At 44.0% G+C, this 25,818-nt stretch overlaps 2 pseudogenes; one reads left to right on the top strand and one right to left on the bottom strand.

Moving 5' to 3' along the window:
* Positions 1-3,325: 3,325 nt before the first annotated feature.
* Positions 3,326-4,778, bottom strand: LOC141100567 (aconitate hydratase, mitochondrial pseudogene; annotated as a pseudogene).
* A 39-nt stretch (positions 4,779-4,817) lies between these two features.
* LOC141100555 (aconitate hydratase, mitochondrial pseudogene) lies at positions 4,818-6,135 on the top strand (annotated as a pseudogene).
* The last annotated feature ends 19,683 nt before the right edge of the window (positions 6,136-25,818 follow it).

Below are 25,818 nucleotides of genomic sequence, written 5' to 3'. Positions count from 1 at the left end.
CACCAAAGAGGCATTTCGATTCCTTAACAAACAGGGAATTCTCCCTCAAAATCCGGAACACAGTCCGGACGTGTTCCACATGAGAATCCCAATCACTAGAAAAGATCAAAATATCATCCAGATAGATGATCAAAAACTTATCCACAAAGTCATGGAAAATATCATTCATAAAGGACTGGAAGACAGAAGGGGCATTAGTGAGCCCAAAAGGCATCACCAGGTACTCAAAATGTCCCTCCGGAGTATTAAACGCCGTCTTCCATTCATCCCCGTGCTTGATGCGAATAAGATTATACGCCCCCCTGAGGTCAAGCTTAGTAAACCAGCAGGCACTCTTAACTCTGGAGAATAAATCAGACATCAGAGGTAACGGGTACTGATATTTAATTGTCATCTTGTTAAGGGAACGATAATCAATACACGGTCTTAATGAACCATCTTTCTTGGCCACAAAAAAAAACAGCACCTAAAGGTGACAAGGATGGTCTAATATGACCCTTCTCCAACGACTCCTTAATATAGGATCGCATAGCATCATGTTCGGGTACTGATAAGTTGAAAAGCCGACCCTTGGGAAATTTACACCCAGGCATCAACTAAGTTGCACAGTCATAACTCCTATGAGGAGGCAAAGACGCAGACTTACTCTCACTAAATACATCAGAAAAATCGGCCAGATAATCAGGAATATCATGAGACTGAGGAGAGGTGGAGAAAACAGGAGCGTCCCTAAGAACACACTGACAACCCCAACTCACCACAGACCCAGATTTCCAATCCAAAACTGGATTATGCGTTTGCAACCAAGGAAAACCCAGAACAATAGTATCATGCAAATTATGCAGCACCAAAAATTTACAATTTTCGTGGTGGTCTGGGGCAACTCGCATTATCACCTGGGTCCAAAACTGAGGTTTATTCTCCGCCAAAGGAGTAGCATCAATACCCCTCAAAGGAATAGGCATCCGCAGAGGCGTCACAGAAAAACCACAACGTTTAGCAGAGTCCAAATCCATCAGATTCAACACTGCTCCTGAATCCACAAAAGCCTTAGTGGAAAACGTGGATAAGGAGCAGATCAGAGTAATTGCCAAGAGGAACTTAGTTTGTACACTGCCCACAGGAAATGTGTGTGCAAAACGTTTCTCTCGTTTAGGGCAGACAGAAATAGTATGAGAGGCGTCACCACAGAAAAAACACAGCTTATTACGCTTTCTAAACTCCTGACGCTGCGCCCTAGACAAAACCACATCACATTGCATAGGTTCAGATGTTTGTTCAAAAGGTGGCAGCGCCCTTCCGTGTAGTTTTACATTCACGTAAACGCCGATCAACTTGAATGGCTAACGACATAGAATCATCCAGACCAGAGGGAACAGGAAATCCCACCATAACATCTTTTACGGTCTCTGATAAACCCTTCCGAAAGAGAGCTGCCAACGCACTATCATTCCATGTAGTAAGGACCGCCCACTTTCGGAATTTTTGACAGTATAACTCTGCAGAATCCTGACCCTGGTTTAATGCCAACAGGGTTCTCTCAGCTTGATCAACAGCATTAGGTTCATCATACAACAACCCCAAGGCTTGAAAAAATGCATCCACATTAGTCAGAATAGGATTTTCAGGTGTCAGAGAAAAAGCCCAATCCTGGGGATCGCCGCGCAGCAAGGAGATGACAATTTTAACCTGCTGCACAGAGCTCCCCGATGAGTTAGGCTTCAAGGCAAGAAATAATTTACAATTATTCTTAAAATTCAGATATTTAGACGGATCCCCAGAAAACACATCAGGAGTAGGGATCTTAGGTTCAGCAGCATGTGACTGAATAAGGTAGGTGGAAATTCCCTGCACTTCAGCAGCAAGTTGCTCCACACGATCAGACAATTGCTTAATCTCCATTAGGAAAAAAAAAATCCTCCAACGGCCCCAGAAAAAAAAAAGAGGAAAAAATACATTAAAAAAAAAAAAATTCTGACACTTTTTTTCCTTCTTCTTTTTTAACAACTTTCTCCTGCTTTTGAGTACCCTAGAATCTGCTGTATGGCTGGTGATTCTGTTATGAATGGGTCACCGAGGAGGAAAAAACAAAACAAGCTAAGTCACAGAAAACCAGAGAGGTTGGTAACTATGCAGATTGCAGATCCCTGATCCTAACCACACAACTAGCAGCAGCCGTGGAGTGTTCCTACGATGAACCTAGGTGCTTCGTCACAGCCAGAGGACTAAATAAGCCTAAAGCAAGAAAAGGGGAAAACTAACTGCCCTAGAACAGACCCCAAAGGAAAGACAGCCCCCACACATGTATTGACGGTGAAACAAGATGAAAACACAAACACAGGCAGGAAAATAGGCTGAGCAAACGATGGGGCCCAAACTAACTAGAAAGGATAGGAAAGGAAAGACACTGTCTGCAATCTGCCAAAAACCCTACAAAAATAATGTCCAACACTTCTGATAACAAAATTAACCCTGAAGTCACTAGACTTCTCCCACTATATCAGCACTCTGAAATATTCTGAGACAGAGCAAAAAGAGGCCAATCTATTAAGGGACAAAAAGCAAATTGGCAAATACAGATAAATAAGAGTGGAAATTCAGCACAGCCCCAGCCGGGGCTGGCTGACCACAAAAAACTGAATAGACCAACAAAATCAAGTGTGAACATTAGCAGAAAAACTTAGCTTGAGCTGACTGGAACAGAGCTGAGAACCAAGACCTGACAAGCCAGAAGGAATCACCAGCACCAGAATAGGGCGCCGGCTGTCTTAAATCCAGTCTGAGATTCCTGAGGTCCAATCGTCATCCTCCTTATCAGGTGGCAGATCTCCACTGATTAAATCAGCCTCACTACCTCCTGTTACCACCAGAGGGAGCCTGGAAGGAGAACTCACAACTGGTAGACCAGAAAATGAACTCACAACAGTCCTGTGTGCGATATTCAGCATCTGCTGGCAGCTTGGCACTTTACATTTACAATGGCTCTGGCTGCACTTTGCACCTTAGGGAGGGGGGCCTGGCTGCATGCACTGCGGAGGGTGGAAGAGGGGGCCCTGCATGCACTGCAGGTGTGTGTGTGTGTGTGTATATATATATATACACACACACCACTGAGCCACCAATGATTTATTCTGCCTTGCTAAATGTCTGTGATATATATTGACAATCAATCAGCTACTTGTTGGCCAATAGCTGATAGCCCATTTTGGCATTTCTTATGCTCACAAGATGATCAGTATAGATTGTTTTGTGTGCATAGATTATTATTGTTCTCAGCAGCACATACATGCTGAGAACTGAAAAAAATCAAAGACTAGCTATAAAATTAATTGTTTGACCTATAACATGCATTCTTTTCTCCCTTTTTAATATCCTTCCTGTCCCACTGACCAATACAGGGTCCACAGGCATTTGCAAGTACCACACCACCCACATCACGAAGAACGGCAGCATAACCATCTCGCTCAATGGTGGCTCTGATTTGTTCAGAACCTGGAGTGATTGTAAACTGAGACTTGCATTTCAGCCCGTGCGCCAACGCTTGCTTTGCTACAGCAGCTGCACGGCCCATATCCTCATAGCTCGAGTTTGTACAACTGCCGATAAGACCAACTCTGATGTCCAAAGGCCATCCTTTCTGTTCCACAACTGCTCCTACCTCAGACACAGGGTTTGCCAGGTCAGGGGTAAACGGGCCATTGATGTGAGGTTTTAGCTCATCCAAATTTAGTTCAATCAATTGATCATATTCAGCTCCCTGATCTGGTACCAAATCGTTCTTGAACTCCTCTGCTAGAGATGCGATTTCTGAGCGCCCAGTTTTTTCTAAGTATTTTTTCATGCGATGATTGTAGGGAAATACAGATGTTGTGGCTCCAATTTCAGCTCCCATATTGCAGATTGTAGCCATTCCAGTACAAGAAATCGAGTCCACCCCTGGCCCATGATATTCTACAATTGCCCCAGTGCCACCCTTCACAGTCAAGATACCAGCTACTTTAAGAATTACATCTTTTGGGGAAGTCCAGCCAGATAGCTTTCCGGTCAGTTTTACACCAATAACCTTCGGGCATTTGAGTTCCCAGGGAATCCCAGCCATAACATCTACAGCATCAGCACCACCTACACCAATGCAGATCCCTCCTAGCCCACCACCATTAGGAGTGTGAGAATCAGTGCCAATAAGGAGCACACCTGGATATGCGTAGTTTTCCAGGATAATCTGATGGATGATGCCTGACCCTGGTTTCCAAAAACCAACACCATATTTAGCTCCAGCTGTGGCTAAAAAGTTATATACTTCTTGGTTGATGTCCTTTGCCCTTTTGAGATCCTTATCTCCACCAAGCTGGGCTTCAATTAAGTGATCACAGTGGATGGTTGAAGGCACGGCCACACGGGGCAACCCACTGCTAATAAACTGAAGCATCGCCATCTGAGCCGTGGCATCCTGCATAGCCACCCTGTCTGGTCGTAACCGAAGGTAAGTCTTTCCACGCACTATATCCTGTTTAACTGGGTCATCAAGATGGCCATATACAATCTTCTCTGATAGGGTAAGGGGTCGGTCCAAACGTTTGCGAACAATATCAATATTTTTTCCAACTTTTTCATAGTTGATATATTCATTGGTCTCAAAGTGGCTCATTGCCACTTTGGCCCTCTGGCACAGGACAGCAGAAATGTGATACCTGCGTGCTCCATGGCCCAAGGCTTGCTGTAGCCGGCCAGCCAAGACGCAGTAGGACGCCATTTTGTTCACTGACAAAGATGAAGTCACGTGACTTCATCTTTGTCAGTGAACAAAATGGCGTGACTTCATCTTTGTCAGTGAACAAAATGGCGTCCTACTGCGTCTTGGCTGGCCGGCTACAGCAAGCCTTGGGCCATGGAGCACGCAGGTATCACATTTCTGCTGTCCTGTGCCAGAGGGCCAAAGTGGCAATGAGCCACTTTGAGACCAATGAATATATCAACTATGAAAAAGTTGGAAAAAATATTGATATTGTTCGCAAACGTTTGGACCGACCCCTATCAGAGAAGATTGTATATGGCCATCTTGATGACCCAGTTAAACAGGATATAGTGCGTGGAAAGACTTACCTTCGGTTACGACCAGACAGGGTGGCTATGCAGGATACCACGGCTCAGATGGCGATGCTTCAGTTTATTAGCAGTGGGTTGCCCCGTGTGGCCGTGCCTTCAACCATCCACTGTGATCACTTAATTGAAGCCCAGCTTGGTGGAGATAAGGATCTCAAAAGGGCAAAGGACATCAACCAAGAAGTATATAACTTTTTAGCCACAGCTGGAGCTAAATATGGTGTTGGTTTTTGGAAACCAGGGTCAGGCATCATCCATCAGATTATCCTGGAAAACTACGCATATCCAGGTGTGCTCCTTATTGGCACTGATTCTCACACTCCTAATGGTGGTGGGCTAGGAGGGATCTGCATTGGTGTAGGTGGTGCTGATGCTGTAGATGTTATGGCTGGGATTCCCTGGGAACTCAAATGCCCGAAGGTTATTGGTGTAAAACTGACCGGAAAGCTATCTGGCTGGACTTCCCCAAAAGATGTAATTCTTAAAGTAGCTGGTATCTTGACTGTGAAGGGTGGCACTGGGGCAATTGTAGAATATCATGGGCCAGGGGTGGACTCGATTTCTTGTACTGGAATGGCTACAATCTGCAATATGGGAGCTGAAATTGGAGCCACAACATCTGTATTTCCCTACAATCATCGCATGAAAAAATACTTAGAAAAAACTGGGCGCTCAGAAATCGCATCTCTAGCAGAGGAGTTCAAGAACGATTTGGTACCAGATCAGGGAGCTGAATATGATCAATTGATTGAACTAAATTTGGATGAGCTAAAACCTCACATCAATGGCCCGTTTACCCCTGACCTGGCAAACCCTGTGTCTGAGGTAGGAGCAGTTGCGGAACAGAAAGGATGGCCTTTGGACATCAGAGTTGGTCTTATCGGCAGTTGTACAAACTCGAGCTATGAGGATATGGGCCGTGCAGCTGCTGTACCAAAGCAAGCGTTGGCGCACGGGCTGAAATGCAAGTCTCAGTTTACAATCACTCCAGGTTCTATAACATGCATGCCTGGAGTTAAGAGCACCTGTTGATTTTTTTTTTTTTTTTGGGTGGGGGGCCCATTCAGACTTTTGCTATGGGGCCCCATGATTTCTATGTACACCCCTGCAACTGATGCGGAGAAGAGGTACCGCCCTTTTTATTCAGTAGGTTTCCTGTCCTTGATGGGCAGATACCCTCGCAGATGGTGCTGTCATGGGCTCTGTAAAATCATGTTACCGGTAAATAACTAAGATTTTTCGGGGCATACAGGTTTCATCCTCAGTTCAGCTCATTTAATAGAAATTGTTCTGGAATATCTGAAAAAGAAAGATTTTCATCATCAATTACGTCTGTGTGGCAAGGGGTTACTGACAATTTGAGGAAGATGGGGTCCAAATATATGACAGTTGTCGATTGGAGTCGCTTGGTGGGTCCGTACCTGTGTGTTGGTGACTTGGTGTTGTTGTCCTCAAGGAACATTAAGTTGAAGGTTCCCTCTTGGAAACTGGGTCCCAGATTCATTGGTCTTTATAACATATTGGTTGTCGTCAATCCCGTAGCATTCCGCTTTTCTTTGCCGCTCACTTTAAGGATCCATAATGTGTTTGATCTATCTCTACTCGAAAAATATGTTGCGTCCTCTGTACCGTCACTGCTACCGCCATCTCCAGTCATTGTGGATGGTAATTTGGTATTTCAAATAGCCAGGATCCTTGATTCTCGCTTAGTTCGTTGGTCGTTTCAGTATCTGGTACTCTAGAAGGGGTATACTCCTGAAGAGAAGATGTGGGTACCAGCATCTGAAGTCTCTACGAGGCTGATCCGGTATTTTTACGTGGCACACCCTGATAAACCCGGATTTGAGGTTTTGGAGGTCCCTTGTAGAAGGGGGGGTACTGTCACGGGTTTACCGCAACAGAGAGGAGCCAGAAAACCGCAGCGTTTGATTTTTCATACTTCTGAAGTGATTATAAGCACTTCACCTCCTTATTAAATGGTGCAAATTTATTTTGGCAGTGCAGGGGTTAATGTGCTCCGTTGAGAGTTTCTGGATTTAGGCTGTCAGCTGTGCACTGTTAGCCACTCCCATCTCCTATATAAACTAGGCCCTGGCTAGCACTCATTGTCAGAGCAAGCTTTTGCTGCTTGACTGGAGGTTGTTGGTTTATAGGAGAAAGGGGTTGGTGGATTTATCTGTGACTGTTGCTAGTTTATGAGTGTGTGATAATTCCCTTTCTTCTCATAGTAACATAGTAACATAGTTAGTAAGGCCGAAAAAAGACATTAGTCCATCCAGTTCAGCCTATAAAATTCCGTCAGAATAAATCCCCAGATCTACTTCCTTCTATAGAACCTAACAATAAATGTAAGATACAATATTGTTACGCTCCAGGAAGACATCCAGTCCTCTCTTGAACCCTTCGACTGAGTTCGCCATCACCACCTCCTCAGGCAGGGAATTCCAGATTCTCACTGCTCTAACAGTAAAGAATCCTCTTCTATGTTGGTGGAAAAACCTTTTCTCCTCCAGACGCAGAGAATGCCCCCTTGTGACCGTCACCTTCCTTGGTATAAACAGATCCTCGGAGAGATATTTGTATTGTCCCCTTATATACTTATACATGGTTATTAGATCTCCCCTCAGTCGTCTTTTTTCTAGACTAAATAATCCTAATTTTGCTAATCTCTCTGGGTATTGTAGTTCCCCCATCCCCTTTATTAATTTTGTTGCCCTCCTTTGTACCCGCTCTAGTTCCATTATATCCTTCCTGAGCACCGGTGCCCAAAACTGTACACAGTACTCCATATGCGGTCTAACCAGAGATTTGTACAGAGGCAGTATAATGCTTTCATCATGTGTATCCAGACCTCTTTTAATGCACCCAATGATCTTGTTTGCATTGGCAGCCGCTGCCTGGCACTGGCTGCTCCAGGTAAGTTTATCATTAACTAGGATCCCCAAGTCCTTCTCCATGTCAGATTTACCCAGTGGTTTACCGTTCAGTGTGTAATGGTGATATTGATTCCTTCTTCCCATGTGTATAACCTTACATTTATCATTGTTAAACTGCATCTGCCACCTTTCGGCCCAAGTTCCCAACTTATCCAGATCCATCTGTAGCAGAATACTATCTTCTCTTGTATTGACTGCTTTACATAGTTTTGTATCATCTGCAAATATCGATATTTTACTGAGCAAACCTTCTACCAGATCGTTAATAAATATGTTGAAGAGAATAGGTCCCAACACCGACCCCTGCGGTACCCCACTGGTCACAGCAACACAGTTAGAGAATATACCATTTATAACCACTCTCTGTTTTCTATCACTAAGCCAGTTACTTACCCATTTACACACATTTTCCCCCAGACCCAGCATTCTCATTTTGTGTACCAACCTCTTGTGTGGCACAGTATCAAGCGCTTTGGAAAAATCAAGATATACCACATTCAATGACTCACCTTGGTCCAGTCTATAGCTTACCTCTTCATAAAAACTGATTAGATTGGTTTGATAGGAGCGATTCCTCATAAACCCATACTGATATGGCGTTAAACAGGTATTCTCATTGAGATAATCCGGAATAACATCTCCTGCTTTGGTTTAACCCCATCCTCCACTCCCCAATGCATTCCTCTGTTTATGTGTGTATATTTATATGTCTGGTATTTTTCATTACCCTTGTTCTTATTACCTGGTTAGTCTGGTTGGTGTATTACAGTACACTACTACTCCCCTCTTCCCTGAGTGGGGGAAGGGTACAGACTGAAGGCGAATTCAGAAGCTAAGGCAAGGTACATGGCCCCGGCATCTTCACCATCAGAACTAACTCAGGGAACATGGCAAGCTAGGGCGCCTCTAGAGTTAGTGACAAGGAAGGAGCCCCTGGTTCCAGGACACCCGACAACAGAGTCGTGACAGGTGCCCTAAAACTGGAGCAAATGATGCCACAGAGGTTCTCCACCCCTGCTTTAGAGAAGGGTGGGAAATTAATTATTCCAAACCAATAGGCTGAACATAAAGGGGTATTCTCAAGTTTGGAAGCTATACCTTACCATTAGATGGGGGATAACATCTCAATCACTGGATGTCTAACTGCTAGTGTGTCCCCAGCGATCCCAACTTGTCAATCTAGAGTAGCCGGGCAGAGAGAAGCAACTGGCCACAAACTAGTTGTCCAAGAAGCATAGTCCCCAGCTGGCTTTTGAAAGTACATTTTCTGTGCAACAATACAGCATTTCTGCTACACTTTTAGCTTACATCGCTGCAGTATTGTAGTCAGTGTCGGATACATGCGGCCTGAGGTACGGGCAGCATGAATGTGCAGTCAGATACCCTGCAACAAATGTAGTAGTGTATATTCTGAAGACAATTCAAGTGCTGTAGTCTGACAAACTACATTCTGTTACTACATCCTCCATAGTGTTTTAACTTACTGGACTTTAGACAAAATACTTACCCAAAGAGAAGATTTCCACTTACAATACATGGGTATTCCCACTTAGTGGCATTATATGTTCACTATCCTTGGGAGCATTAGGGAACTCAGAACTGTATGTTTTGTTTTCAAATGTGCAGTGATTTAGAAACTAGAACATCTCTATATATAAAATTGAATGTATGTATGTGTGTATCACCAACCAATCACAAAGCATCTTTCATTTCACCAGAGCTGTTCAAAAGAAGCTGAGCTGTGACTGATTGCTATGATCAACAGTTTTCCTTCAAACCAATCACTAAGCATCTCTCATTTATCCAGAGCTGGTTAAAAGAAGCTAAGCTGTGATTGGTTGATATGAGCAAGTTTTCCCACTTGACAACACCTCAGCAGACACTGACATGGTGGGAGAAATATAGCATCCCTGGGAACATAAGCGCCCAGCCATTGTCTGCCCCCCCAAAAAGGAGCAGAGAGCACATGACAGAAATGAATCCCCCCTCCTGTTCCCATATACCCATCACACATCCCCTCCATCCAATAGGCACATCTTCCCTCTTAAAGGGATCATTGGTATGGAAGTCAGAGCAAATCCATCCAGCGCTGTGGTTCTGACCCCAGGGTCTCTTAAAGGGATCATTGGTATGGAAGTTAGGGCAAATCCACTCTGTGCTTTGGTACTGACCCCCCAGGCCATTCTTAAACGGATCTCCGGTATGGAAGTCAAGGCAAATCCATGCAGTGCTTTAGTTCTGACCCCAGGCCTCTCTTAAAGGGATCCCCGGTATGGAAGTCAGGGCAAATCCATCCAGTGCTTTAGTTCTGACCCCAGACCTCTCTTAAAGGGATCCCCAGTATGCAAGTCAGGGCAATTGCCTTCAAATGCTCTGGTAATGACCCCAGGCTCTCTTAAAGGGATCTCCTGTATGGAAGTTAGGGCAAATCCCTCAGCGCTCTGATTCTGACCCCAGGGTTCTATTAAAGGGATCATTGGTATGCAAGTCAGGGCAAATCCATTCAGCGCTCTGGTTCTGACCCCAGGCCTCTCTTAAAGGGATCCCCGGTATGGAAGTTAGGACCGTTCCACTCAGCGCTTTGGTTCTGACCACAGGCTCTTTTAAAATGATTCCGGTATGGAAGTTAGGGCAAATCCACTCAGCCCTCTGATTCTGACCCAAGGCCCCTCTTAAAGGGATCCCCAGTATGGAAGTGAGGGCAAATCCACTCTGCGCTTTGGTACTGACCCCAGGCCTCTCTTAAAGGGATCTCCGGTATGGAAGTTAGGGTAAATCCCTCAGTGCTCTGATTCTCACCCCAGGCTTCTATTAAAGGAATCAATGGTATGGAAGTCAGGGCAAATCCACTCAGCGCTTTGGTTCTGACCCCAGGCTGACGGGATGATGTGGGATATTAGGGGTAGTAGTCCGGTGGCTCTGGCTGACGGTATGATGTGGGATATTGGGGGAAATAGTCCGGTGGCTCTGGCTGACGGTATGATGTGGGATATTGGGGGAAATAGTCTGGTGGCTCTGGCTGATGGGATGATGTGGGATATTAGGGGTAGTAGTCCGGTAGCTCTGGCTGACGGAATGATGTGGGATATTATAGTGAATGTGGCTATGCGGAGTGGGCAGGGCTCTACACTCAGCTTTATATATATATATATATATATATATATATATATATACTGTATATATATAGATCGATAGATAGATAGATATAATCATTATAATTTGTTATAACTAACTGTAGTTAGTTACTATGCCCGGGCAGCGCCGGGTTCTTCAGCTAGTACTAATAAAATCCCAATAAAATCCTTGGTAAAAGTTCCTACTATATAAAATAGCTACCCAAAGTCATGGAAATCTTTCTAAAAATAAGTGGATTTTTGACATTTGATCTCTCCTATAAACATTTTTTTTTAAAAATAGCATAAATTATATATATTATTTGAAAGATAAATTAACCCCTTAACCCCACATTATGAATAAATACGTCATGGAGTGTGTCAGTGAATTTGGAAAGGCTCAGAAGCAGATCCTGCTCCATACAGGATACATGCCGGCTATATTACATAGCTGGCAACTGCCTTTAACCACAGCGATCGGCACACCTGCCGAACGCTGCTGTTAACATCTTAAATGCCACTGTCAATTACTGACAGCGGCATTTAAGGGGCACAATCCTTCTCAGATGTGAGTTCGCAAGTCCCATCGACTCCCCTTACGACGCGAGCTGATGGATTGCTATGACAGCTGAGCCACTGCCTCTCATGTGATCTCTTCAATGACTTCCAGTCTGTGGCTGGGCGCCATAGGAGACTATCATTTTTACTATATACTGCTTTACTAACAAAATAAAATAGGACTACCAAATAAAGTAAAAAATAAAGATTTTTTTTAAATATAAAAAAATATAGATATAAAAATTCAAATCTCCCACCTTTTCCACGGTTAACAAGTTAACAATAAAAATAAGTGTAAAAAAAAAGCATATCTGGTATCACGACGTTCATAAAAGTCTGATCTATCAAAAAGATAAAATTAATTAACTGTAAAAAGGTAAAAACTGTAAAGAGGAAAAAAAAACATTGAAATGCCAGAATTATGGGTTTTTTCGTTGCTGCAAAAAAATACCCTGCTATTAAAGCATTGTATGGAAATTGGCAACTCAAGCAAAAAAAACAGTTTTTTTAATTTGCAAATATTAGAATTTTTCCCGCTGCTTAAGATAAAAAATATGCAAGTTTGCTATCGTCGTAATCATATTGCTTTGGTAATCATATTTTGAAGTCATTTTTACTGCAAAATGAATGCCGTAAAAACAAAACACAAAAAACAATTCTGGAATTGCATTTTTTTTAGCAATTTCACCTCTCTTGGATTTTTTTCGCCATTTTCCAGTACATTGCATGATAACATGGATGATGACGGGCCGTGACTGGAAGTACTCTAGTGAGCTCCAGATCTGTCAGCCTTAGGCCCCGGTCACATTTGCATGTGTAATGCGAGAAACTCGTGCAAGTCTCTCGCATCAATACCCGGCACTGCCGCCGACACCCAGGACTGGAGTGTGCGGCTGCATAGAAAGACATGCAGCTGAATGCTCCGATCCGAGTGCCGGCGGCAGTGCCGGGTATTGATGCGAGAGACTTGCACGAGTTTCTCGCATCACACATGCAAGTGTGACCCCGGCCTTAATCCCCATCAATATGGGGTGAATTCAAAATCATCTTGGAAGGAAAACCCCCTACCCCTCTGGTTACATTCACAGCCCAGCTGGGCGCTTTGCCACATTCTATAAGTAGACTCTTGCCTTCAACTACATGACAATAAAACTGCATTCAAGTGGCTGTAATCAGCCACTCAATAGACTTTCCCCAGGCTTATTAATTTTTCTCTGTACCCAAGGATATTCCTCATATACTTACATTTGACGAAACACAGTTTGGTATTGTTATGGTTAATCCTACACTTGTGGAAATATATTGTAGGCCGCTGCTGACACCTAGTGGCCATTTATTGCACCTTCAGTCACAGAAGTCACTACACATAACCTTCATTTTTCCACGCTATCCGGAATATCAAAACTTCACACTGTGACCTCATTAACTAACTACAGGGGGAAAATGAGTATTTGATACACTGCCAATTTTGCAAGTTTTCCCACCTACATAGAATGGAGAGGTCTGTAATTTTTATTGTAGGTACACTTCACCTGTGAGAGACAGAATCTAAAAAAAATCCAGAAAATTACATTGTATGATTTTTAAATGAATAAATTTCATTCTATTGCATGAAATAAGTATTTGATCCCCTACCAACCAGCAAGAATTCTGGCTCTCAGGGTCCCGTTAATTTTTCTTTAACAAGCACTCCTACTCTACACTCATTACCTGCATTAATTTGAACTCTATACTTGTATAAAAGACATGTGTCCACACACTCCATCAATCACACTCCAACCTCTCCACCATGGGCAAGACCAAAGAGCTGTCTTAAGGACACCAGGGACAAAATTGTAGACCTGCAAAAGGCTATGATGGGCTACAGGACAAGAAGGCAACAACTGTTGGCACAATTATTAGACAATAGAAGTAATATAAGGTGACTTTCAATCTTCCTCAGTCTGGGGCTCCAAGCTCTATGGATAAGGATGATTTTGAGAAAGGTTAGGAATCATCCCAGAACTACATGGGAGGACATGGTGACTTACCTGAAAAGAGCTGAGAACACAATCTCAAACATTACCGTTAGTAACACACTACGTCGTCATGGATTAAAATCCTGCAGTGCACGCAAGGTCCCCCTGCCCTTGCCAACACTTGTCCAGGCCCGTTTTAAATTTGCCATTGACCATCTGAATGATCCAGAGGAGGTATGGGAGAAGGTCATGTGGTCAGATGAGACCAAAATAGAACTTTTTGGTATGAACTCCACTCGCCGTGTTTGGAGGAAGAAGAAGGTTGAGTACAACCCCAAGAACATCGTTACAACCATGGAGCATAGTGGGGGAAACAGCATACTTTGGGGGTGCTTTTCTGCAAAGAGGACAGGACAACTGCACCGTATTGAAGAGAGGATAGATGGTGTCATGTATTGCGAGATTTTGGCCAACAACCTCCTTCCCTCAGTGAGAGCATTGAAGATGGGTCATTGCTGGCTCTTCCAGCGTGACAATGATCTGAAACACACAGCCAGGGCAATTAAGGAGTGTCTCCTTAAAGGGAAGGTGACATCCCAAAAAAAATTTTTCAGCATTTGAAAAAATGTAAAGAATTAATGTTTACATTTTCTTAAAAAATATTATCATTTGTTTTTAATTTTGTAGAATATGAAAAATAATTTTAAAAAGTTTGGCATTTCCACTTGTTAACACTAGGGGAGCAGCTACTGAAATTTGGCACAAAAACCTAGTGCAACTAGCTCACATTACTGCACTGGAGTAAATATGGGCGGAGTCTGCTGACATGGGTGTGATGTCACTCCTCTCCTCCCCTTCTGGGTGTGTGCTAAGAGAAAAGAGAGGATGACATCTAGGAACACAGTGAGCCGCCATTAAAGTGAGCCGCCTGCAAAGTTACTGACTGTCTTTTCATGTAAAGTCTGGATCAGAACAGGTCATCAATCAGCAGACATGTTTCCTGGATTTCTGTGGAGCAGACAAGCAGACGGTCCATCCATGTGAATAAAACACAGGGCTCTATGTACAATCCCTGTCTGCTCCACGCACCGAACAGGGTGCCCCCCATAGACCAGCACACTGCTCTCCTGAAATACTCTGTGATTCTGTCGCCCTGCTCCTTCCACCATATATCAGGCCCCTGTCACCTCGCTTTCACACATCGACAGGACAGGATCTGAGGAGAGGAATGGGGTCTTCGGTCACTGAGGATGGCAGGCAGCAAGGATTCTGGGAGCAGGGTGACAGCAGCACAGAGTATTTCAGGAGAGCAGTGTGCTGGTCTATGGGGGAGGTCACAGAGGGAGATAAATGGTGGAGGAGCAGGGTGACAGCAGCACAGAGTATTTCAGGAGAGCAGTATCACACGGGATAGGATTAAGGGCCTGTCACACTAAGAGATATCGCTAGCAATATCGCTATAACTTGTGACGTTATAGCGATATTGCTAGCGACATCGCTGTGTCTGATACTTACCAGCGACCGCTCCCCCGCTGGTTATCGCTGATCGAGCGAGAATGTCCAGGACTGTTTCTCGTCGTCGGCTTCCTGCTGTAACAACGAGCGACGCGTGGAGCTGGGCGGGAGGACGCAGGATCGCCTGGTGTGACAGGTAAGTAGCGACCCCCGTCCCCTGCGATGTCGCTGGTGAGATCTGCCTGTGTGGCAGTTCACTAGTGACCACTTAGCAATGCACCAGCGATGCATATCGTTGTCGGGATCGCTGGTGCATCGCTTAGTGTAACTGTACCTTCAGATACACGGCTCAGCAGTCAGTATCACACAGGATAGGATTAGATACACAGCTCAGCACACAGTATCACACAGGATAGGATTAGATACACAGCTCAGCAGTCAGTATCACACAGGAGAGGATTAGATACACGGCTCAGCAGACAGTATCACACATGATAGGATTAGATACACGGCTCAGCAGACAGTATCACACAGGAGAGGATTAGATACACAGCTCAGCAGTCAGTATCACACAGGAGAGGATTAGACACACGGCTCACCAGACAGTATCACACAGGAGAGGATTAGATACACAGCTCAGCAGTCAGTATCACACAGGAGAGGATTAGATACACAGCTCACCAGACAGTATCACACAGGAGAGGATTAGATACACGGATCAGCAGTCAGTATCGCACAGGAGAGGATTAGATACACGGATCAGCAGTCAGTATCACACAGGAGAGGATTAGATACACGGCTCAGCAGTCAGTATCACACAGGAGAGGATTAGATACACAGCTCAGCAGTCAGTATCACACAGGATAGGAATAGATACACGGCTCAGCAGATAGCATCACACAGGATAGGATTAGATACACAGCTCAGCAGTCAGTATCACACAGGAGAGGATTAGATACATGGTTCAGCAGTCAGTATCACACAGGAGAGGATTAGATACACGGCTCAGCAGTCAGTATCACACAGGAGAGGATTAGATGTCCAGCAGATTGCCAATTGTTTTGAAACAGCAGGGAGCAGCTCCTCCTATGTTTTGCAGGGGCAGCAGCTGGTCTGGTGATTTGGAAAGAGCAGCTCGGTCTCCAGCAGCTCGTCCTGGTTCCTCTCCTGCAGCTGGTATGTGCAGAGTGAACAGCCAAGCCGTTATGCTGGAACAGTACAGCATCCAGGGCTTGCAATAGAGTTTAACTGGAGCTAACAGGAAAGCACTGGGCTCTAATAAGATGGCGCCTGGCCACACCTACAGCTGTGAATTGAGCTGCCCACAGAGGCATGCCCAGTTCACTCCTGATGCTGCTGCAATGATAGAGATAGGGTCGGGAGCCGACCGTTATGTCTTATGCCCAGGGACTGCCGTAAATGAGCATGGAAAGTGTCGTTCAGCAGCCAGCAAGGTAAGATGGCAGCCCCCAGTGGCTGCATTACTACAGAAAAATAAAAAATCCATACACACCACTGAGTCAAGCTTAGGGGACAATATCTTTTTAAACTATTTTCTTTTTTACATTCAATTATGAAAAAAACACGGCACCTTCCCTTTAAGAAGCATTTCAAGGTCTTGAAGTGGCCTAGTCAGTCTACAGACCTGACCGCAATAGAAAATGTTTGGAGGGAGCTGAAACTCAATGTTGCTCAGCAACAGCCCCAAAACCTGAAAGATCTGGAGAAGATCTGTATGGAGGAGGGGGCCAAAATCCCTGCTGCAGTGTGTGCAAATTTGGTCAAGAACTACAAAAAGTCTGACCTGTGTAATTGCAAACACATGTTTCTGTACCAAACATTAAGTTCTGTTTTTCTATTGTATCAAATACTTATTTCATGCAATAAACTGCTAATTAATTATGTACAAATCATACAATGGATTTTCTGGATTTTTTTTAAGATTCTGCCTCTCACAGTTGAAGTGTATCTCCAATAAAAATTACAGACCTCTCCATTCTTTGTAGGTGGGAAAACGTGCAAAATCGGTAGAGTATGAAATACTTCTTTTCCCCACTGTATATCCTTTAACTTGAATCCAAGCCTGCCCAACAACACTAAAGGCCCCGTCTCACTAAGCAATCACGGTAGCGAGATCGCTGCTGAGTCACAACTTTTGTGACATAACAGCGATCTCACCAGCGAGATCGCTATGTGTGACAGCGATCAGCGAGCGGCCCCCCTGCCGGTATCGCTGATCGCTGCAAGAAACCTCTGGACATTTCTTTTGTCGCTGGTCTCCCGCTGGCCAGCACGCATCGCTGTGTGTGACAGGCGGGAGACCAGCGATCAGGTGTAAAAAATAATAAAAAAAATAAAAAATATAGTTCTCACCTTCCGACGTCGCGTTCAGCCATCCTGCCTCTCTCCTCGCTACGGTCCCAGTGATCCTTTGCACGAATGACCGCGAGACTTTGTTATCCCGCGAGACTGTGACATCTCGCGGTCATTCGTGCAAAGGATCACTGGGACCGGAGCGTGGAGAGAGGCGGGATGGCTGAACGGGACGTCGGAAGGTGAGAATAACTATATTTTTTATTTTGATTCTATTTTTTACAGGATGGCCAGCGATGCCGGGCGCTCGGCATCGCTGTGCTGATCGCTGGTGAAGCTGTCTGTGTGACAGCTCACCAGCGATCACATAGCGACTTACCAGCGATCCTGACACCTTGATATCGGTGTCGGGATCGCTGGTAAGTCGCTTAGTGTGATGGGGCCTTAACTCTAATTAGCTGAGGCCCAGGACTTCTGTGATGACGCATCCCTTCTCCTCTCCTCTCCACCCTGTAAAGCTTATATGCTTTCCCTTTGACTCCCTTAACCAGTGCTGGGTTATAGTTACTAGATTGTCTAACAATTCAAAACCGCCTACATGCTGAAATCAAGCAGAACCGCTTGGCTAATCCTAACCTCAGTAATCAACAACCAACAGATCTTGGTGACAATATGTCTTCTGGTCCACACTCACCAACTGAGTCATCCTGCTCATCTTTAACCCCTTAACCCCAAGGGTGGTTTGCACGTTCATGACCGGGCCAATTTTTACAATTCTGACCACTGTCCCATTATGAGGTAATAACTCTGAAACGCTTCCATGGATCCTGGTGATTCTGACATTTTTTTCTCATGACTAGTGTTGAGCATTCCGATACCGCAAGTATCGGGTATCGGCCGATACTTGCGGTATCGGAATTCCGATACCGACTTCCGATATTTTTTCAATATCGGAATTCGGCATCGGAATCGGAAGTTCAGTTGATTGACGGCCTGACGTCATCATGATGCGCGGTGTGTGCGCATCATGATGCGCCGTCATTTCGGGCCTTCCGGGGGTCTCTGCCGGCCTGCCGGGGGGCTGTGCCGGCCTGCCGGGGGGCTGTGTGGACTGCCCGGGGTCTCTGCCGGCCTGCCGGGGGGCTGTGCCGGCCTGCCGGTGGTCTGTGCACCCTGTGGGGGTCTGTGCCGGCCTGCCGGGGGGCTGTGCCGGCCTGCCGGGGGGCTGTGCTGATGTCCGGTGGTCTGTGCAAGCATCGTCCGATGGGACTACAAGTCCCATCGGGCGATGCCTGCTACCATGACAGTTATTGACACATTAGCCAATGATGGGACAGTAGTAGTCCCATCATCCGGCTAATGTGTTAAATGTTAAAAAAAAAATAAAAATAAAAAAAAAAAATACTACATACATACTACATGCATGCTACATACATACTACATGCTACATACATACTACATACATGCTACATACATACTACATGCATGCTACATACATACTACATGCATGCTACATACATACCACATGCATGCTACATACATACCACATGCATGCTACATACATACTACATGCATGCTACATACATGCTACATACATACTGCATGCTACATACATACTACATACATACTACATGCATGCTACATACATACTACATATATACTACATACATACTACATGCTACATACATACTACATATATACTACATACATACTACATACATGCTACATACATACTGCATGCTACATACATACTACATACATACTACATACATACTACATGCATGCTACATACATACTACATACATACTACATGCATGCTACATACATACTACATATATACTACATGCATGCTACATACATACTACATGCTACATACATACTACATATATACTACATGCATGCTACATACATACTGCATGCTACATGCATGCTACATACTACATACATACTACATGCTACATACATACCACATATATACTACATACATACAATACATTCATACAATACATACATAGACATACAGTACATATAACATAGAGTAACATACTTACCAATACTTGTCACATTGTTCCCCGAAGCCATTGTCTTTCCGGAATAAATATTAACATAACAAACCACAAAAATACTCACCCACGATCCGAAGCAGTCCACGAGTGTGTCCCACGACGATCTTGGGTAGAGAACTGCAGCATCAGATGATGCTGCCGTTCTCTACGGGCTGCAGGAATCCAATGACGGAAGGTAGGTATCCTTCCGCACTGTATTCCTCCGCCACTTAAAAAAAAAAGTCCCTAGTCTCACTTTATGCCATTGCTGCGTGGGAATTTCCCACACAGCAATGGCATAAAGTGAGACTAGGGACTTTTTTTTTTTTTAAGTGGCGGAGGAATACAGTGCGGAAGGATACCTACCTTCCGTCATTGGATTCCTGCAGCCCGTAGAGAACGGCAGCATCATCTGATGCTGCAGTTCTCTACCCAAGATCGTCGTGGGACACACTCGTGGACTGCTTCGGATCGTGGGTGAGTATTTTTGTGGTTTGTTATGTTAATATTTATTCCGGAAAGACAATGGCTTCGGGGAACAATGTGACAAGTATTGGTAAGTATGTTACTCTATGTTATATGTACTGTATGTCTATGTATGTATTGTATGAATGTATTGTATGTATGTAGTATATATGTGGTATGTATGTAGCATGTAGTATGTATGTAGTATGTATGTAGCATGCATGTAGCATGTAGTATGTATGTAGCATGCATGTAGCATGTAGTATGTATGTAGCATGCATGTAGTATATATGTAGTATGTATGTAGCATGCATGTAGTATATATGTAGTATGTATGTAGCATGTAGTATGTATGTAGCATGCATGTAGTATATATGTAGTATGTATGTAGCATGTAGTATGTATGTAGCATGCATGTAGTATGTATGTAGCATGCATGTAGTATGTATATGGTATGTATGTAGCATGTAGTATGTATGTAGCATGCATGTAGTATATATGTGTTATGTATGTGGTATGTATGTAGCATGCATGTAGCATGCATGTAGTATGTATGTAGTATGTATGTAGTATATATGTAGTATGTATGTAGCATGTAGTATGTATGTAGTATGTATGTAGCATGCATGTAGCATGCATGCAGTATGTATGTAGCATGCAGTATATATGTAGTATGTATGTAGTATGTAGCATGCATGTAGTATATATGTAGTATGTAGCATGTAGTATGTATGTAGCATGCATGTAGTATATATGTGTTATGTATGTAGCATGTAGCATGCATGTAGCATGCATGTAGTATGTATGTAGTATATATGTGGTATGTATGTAGCATGCAGTATGTATGTAGCATGCATGTAGTATATATGTAGTATGTATGTTGCATGTAGTATGAATGTAGCATGTATGTAGTATGTAGTATGAATGTAGCATGTATGTAGTATGCATGTTGTATGTATGTAGCATGTAATTTTTTTTTTTTTTTTTTTTTTTTTTACATTTAACACATTAGCCGGATGATGGGACTACTACTGTCCCATCATTGGCTAATGTGTCAATCACTGTCATGGTAGCAGGCATCGCCCGATGGGACTTGTAGTCCCATCGGACGATGCCTGCACAGACCCCCGGAGCCTGCACAGACCACCGGCAGGCCGGCACAGCCCCCCGGAGCCTGCACAGCCCCCCGGCAGGCCGGCACAGCCCCCCGGCAGGCCTGCACAGCCCCCCGGCAGGCCGGCACAGCCCCCCGGCAGGCCGGCACAGCCCCCCGGAGCCTGCACAGACCACCGGCAGGCCGGCACAGACCACCGGAGCCTGCACAGACCCCCTGGCAGGCCGGCACAGCCCCCCGAAAGGCCCGTACAGACCCCAGAGAGGCTGTACAAGGGCAGGAAAGGGTTTTTCTTATTCCGATACCGGAAGTCCCATAGACTTGAATGGGACTTCCGGTATCGGAATCGGCGATACCGATACTTTTTTTAAAGATCGGCCGATACCATCCGATACGATACTTTGAAGTATCGGACGGTATCGCTCAACTCTACTCATGACATATTGTACTTCATGTTAGTGGTAAAATTTCATTCAAATAACGTGCGTTTATTTGTGAAAAAAATGGAAATTTGGCAAAAATTTTGAAAATTTCACAATTTTCCAACTTTGAATTTTTATGCCCTTAAATCACAGAGATATGGCACACAAAAAACTTAATAAGTAACATTTCCCACATGTTTACTTTACATCAGCACAATTTTGGACCAAAATTTTTTTTTGTTAGGAAGTTATAAGGGTTAAAATTTGACCAGTGATTTCTCAATTTTGCAACACCATTTTATTTTTAGGGACCACATCACATTTGAAGCCATTTTGAGGGGTCTATGTGATAGAAAATACCCAAAAGTGACACCATTCTAAAAACTGCACCCCTCAAGGTGCTCAAAACCACATTCAAGAAGTTTATTAACCCTTCAAGTGTTTCGCAAGAATTTTTTGAATGTTTAAAAAACAATGAACAATTAACTTTTTTTCACAAAAAAATTACTTCAGGTCCAATTTTTTTTATTTTACCAAGGGTAACAGGAGAAATTGCACTGCAAAAGTTAGTGTGCAATTTCTCCTGAGTACACTAATACCTGATATGTGGGGGGAACCACTGTTTCGGTACATGGCAGAGCTCAGAAGGGAAGGAGCACCGTTTGACTTTTTCAATGCAAAATTGGCTGGAATTCAGATCGGACGCCATGTCACGCTTGGCGAGCCCCTGATGTACCTAAACAGTGGAAACCCCCCACAAGTACCCCCATTTTGGAAACTAGACCCCCCCAAGGAACTTATCTAGATATGTGGTGAGAACTTTGAACCCACAAGGGATTCACAGAAGTTTATAACGTACAGCCGTACAATTAAAAAATCATATTTTTTCCACAAAAATGATCTTTTCACCCTCAATTTTTATTTTTTCAAGGACAACAGGACCCCAAAACTTATTGTGCAATTAGTCCTGAGTACGCTGATACCCCATATGTGGGTGTAAACGACTATTTGGGTGCATGGCAGAGCTCGGAAGGGAAGCAGCGCCGTTTGACTTTTTTGGCTGGAATTGAGATCGGACACCATGTTGCGTTTGGAAAAGCCCCTGAAGTGCCAAAACAGTGGAAACCCCCCACAAATGACACCATTTTGGAAACTAGACCCCCCAAGGAACTTATCTAGATGTGTGGTGAGAACTTTCAACCCCCAAGGGCTTCACAGAAGTTTATAACGTACAGCCGTACAATTAAAAAATCATATTTTTTTCCACAAACATGATCTTTTAGTCCCCAATTTTTTTATTTTCCCAATGGTAACAGGAGAAATTGGACCCCAAAAGTTGTCCAATTTGTCCTGAGTACGCTGATACCCCATATGTGGGAGAAAACTACTGTATGAGCACACGTCAGGGCTCGGAAGGGAAGTAGAGACGTTTTGGAATGCAGACTTTGATGGAATGGTCTGCGGGTGTCATGTTGCCTTTGGAGAGCCCCTGATGTACCTAAACAGTGGAAACCCCCCACAAATGACCCCATTTTGGAAACTAGACCCCCTAAGGAACTAATCTAGATGTGTGGTGAGCACTTTGAACCGCCCGGGCGTAAAAATAAAAAATCATATTTTTTTCACAAACATGATCTTTTAGTCCGCAATTTTTTTATTTTCCCAAGGGTAATAGGAGAAATTGGACCCAAAAGCTGTTTCCAATTTGTCCTGAGTACGCTGATACCCCATATGTGGGAGAAAACTACTGTATGGGCACACGTCGGGGCTCGGAAGGGAAGTAGTGACGTTTTGGAATGCAGACTTGGAATGGTCTGCGGGTATCATGTCCCATTTGGAGAGCCTCTGATATGCCTAAACAGTTGAAACTCCCACAAGTGACCCCATTTTGGACACTAGACCCCACCATGGAACTTATCTAGATGTGTGGTGAGCACTTTGATCCCCCAAATGCTTCACAGAAGTTTATAACGCCCGGGCGTGAAAAGAAAAAAATCATTTTTTTCCACAAAAATAATATTTTTGCCCCAATTTTCTATTTTCCTAAGGGTAGCAGGAGACATTGGACCCCAAAAGTTGTTTTGCAATTTGTCCTGAGTAGGCTGATATCCCATATGTGGGGGTAAAATACTGTTTGGGTGCATGGCAGAGCTTGGAAGGGAAGGAGCACCATTTGACATTTTCAACGCAGAATTGGCTGGAATTGAGATCAGACGCCATGCTGCATTTGGAGAGCACCTGATGTGCCCAAACAGTGGAAACCCCCCAATTCTAACTCCAACCCTAACCCCAACACACCCCTAACCCTAATCTCAGCCCTAACCCAAGCCCTAACCCTAGCCCTAACCTTAGCCCTAACCCTAATGGGAATATGGAAATAAATACATTTTTTTAATGTTATTATTTTTCCCTAACTAAGGGGGTGATAAAGGGGGGTTTGATTTACTATATATGGTGGGTTTTTATGTTTGGCAGCTGTCATATGCTAAAAGACGCTTTTTATTATAATAATAGTTTTTGCATCACCACATTTTGAGAGCTATAATTTTTCCGTATTTTGATTCACCGAGTCATGTGAGGTCTTATTTTTTGCGGGACGAGTTAACGTTTTTATTGGTATCATATTCGGGCACGTGACATTTTTTGATCGCTTTTTATTCCGATTTTTGGGATGCAGAATGAACAAAAACCAGCATTTCATGAATTTCTTTTGGGGGGTGCGTTTAAACCGTTCCGCGTGTGGTAAAATTGATAAGGCAGTTTTATTCTTCGGGTCAGTATGGTTACAGTGATACCTCATTTATGTCTTTTTTTATGTTTTGGCGCATTTATGCAATGAAAACAATTTTATATAAAAAATAATTATTTTTGCATTGCTTTATTCTGCGAGCTATAACTTTTTTATTTTTTTGCTGATGATGCTGTATGGCAGCTCGTTTTTTGCGGGACAAGATGACGTTTTCAGCGGTACCATGGATATTTATATGCGTCTTTTTGATCGCGCGTTATTGCACTTTTTGTTCGGCAGTATGATAATAAATCATTATTTTTTGCTTCGGTTTTTATTTTTATTTTTTAAGGGGTTCACTAAAGGTGTTAACTAATGGGACAGTTTTATAGGGCGGGTCGTTACGGATGCAGCGATACCAAATATGTGTGCTTTTATTGGGGTTTTTTTATTTCTAAAAAATGAATTTATTAGGGAATTTTTTAATTTTTTTAAATTTATTTAGTGATTTTTTAAAATTATTTTTACACTTTTTTTTTTTTTTACTTTATTACATTGTCCCAGGGGGGACATAACTGTCCTGTGACAGATCGCTGATCTATCACATCACAGATCACTGTGACAGATCAGCGATCTGTCACAGGCATAGACGCAGACTTCCTCATGCCTGCGCTTTGCAGGCACTGAGGAAGTCAGCTCCCTGCAGGACCCCGAAGGTCCCAGTCACCATCTTGGATCCAGAGACCTGCAGAGAAAGAGCCCCCCGCAGCAGCGCTGCACATTGCGCTGCCATGGGGGGGCTCAGGGAAGCACGGAGGGAGCCCCCTCCCTGCCGATGCTTCCCTTTAACCCCTGGTACACCGCGATCGTGTTTGATCGCGGTGTGCAAGGGGTTAAAGTTTCGGGGGCGGTCCGTGACCGCCCCTGACACATTGTGCCGGGTGTCAGCTGTGATAATCAGCTGACACCCGGCTGCGATCGCTATGACGTAATATTCCGTCCATGGGACTTAGGGCCCAAGTCCCATGGACGGAATATTACGTCCAATGTAGGAAAGGGGTTAACTAGATCCCCACTACATAACAGCCCCCATATTATAACCTTCATCCCCACCATCACCAAAGAAAAGCGTCAATTTTATCTTCATACTGCACCTCTCCTGTGCACTTGACCCTATCTTGTCCCTTCTCATCTCCAATCTGTCATGGTGGCTCTGTGACTGGTAGCCAGGTAGAATCAACAGACAGGCTAATCGCCAAAGCAGCCTGGAATAGGATGGTTGTTTGGCCGAAGTCAAATATTAGGACTCTAAAGCATAGTAGAGGCTGTCATACTTGTACAAGCAACCACGAAGCTAAACCTATAACTGGCAACCAGGGCTGAAAGGCAGGGGATGAAATAATATGAGCACCACACAGGCTCACGGAAGGGAGCAACCAGTTAACCAGGTTAGGACAAAAACTCTCAGACTCCCAGAATAACCCAAGCTGCTACACTGTCGCTAAGTAGCAGCCCAGTGACTGGTCTTAGTTTGCTCACACACTGCATTTTTGCTGCGTATTTCCATGGAAAAAAAAAACTGCTGAATTTTACTGTACAAAGAAAGTG

This window comes from Dendrobates tinctorius, unplaced genomic scaffold (genome assembly GCF_039654945.1).
Source record: "Dendrobates tinctorius isolate UK_male_01 unplaced genomic scaffold, ASM3965494v1 ptg000011l, whole genome shotgun sequence".
NCBI lineage: Eukaryota > Metazoa > Chordata > Amphibia > Anura > Dendrobatidae > Dendrobates > Dendrobates tinctorius.
The sequence above is the reverse complement of the archived record's forward strand: the minus strand, read 5'-3'. Positions and strand labels throughout refer to the sequence as shown.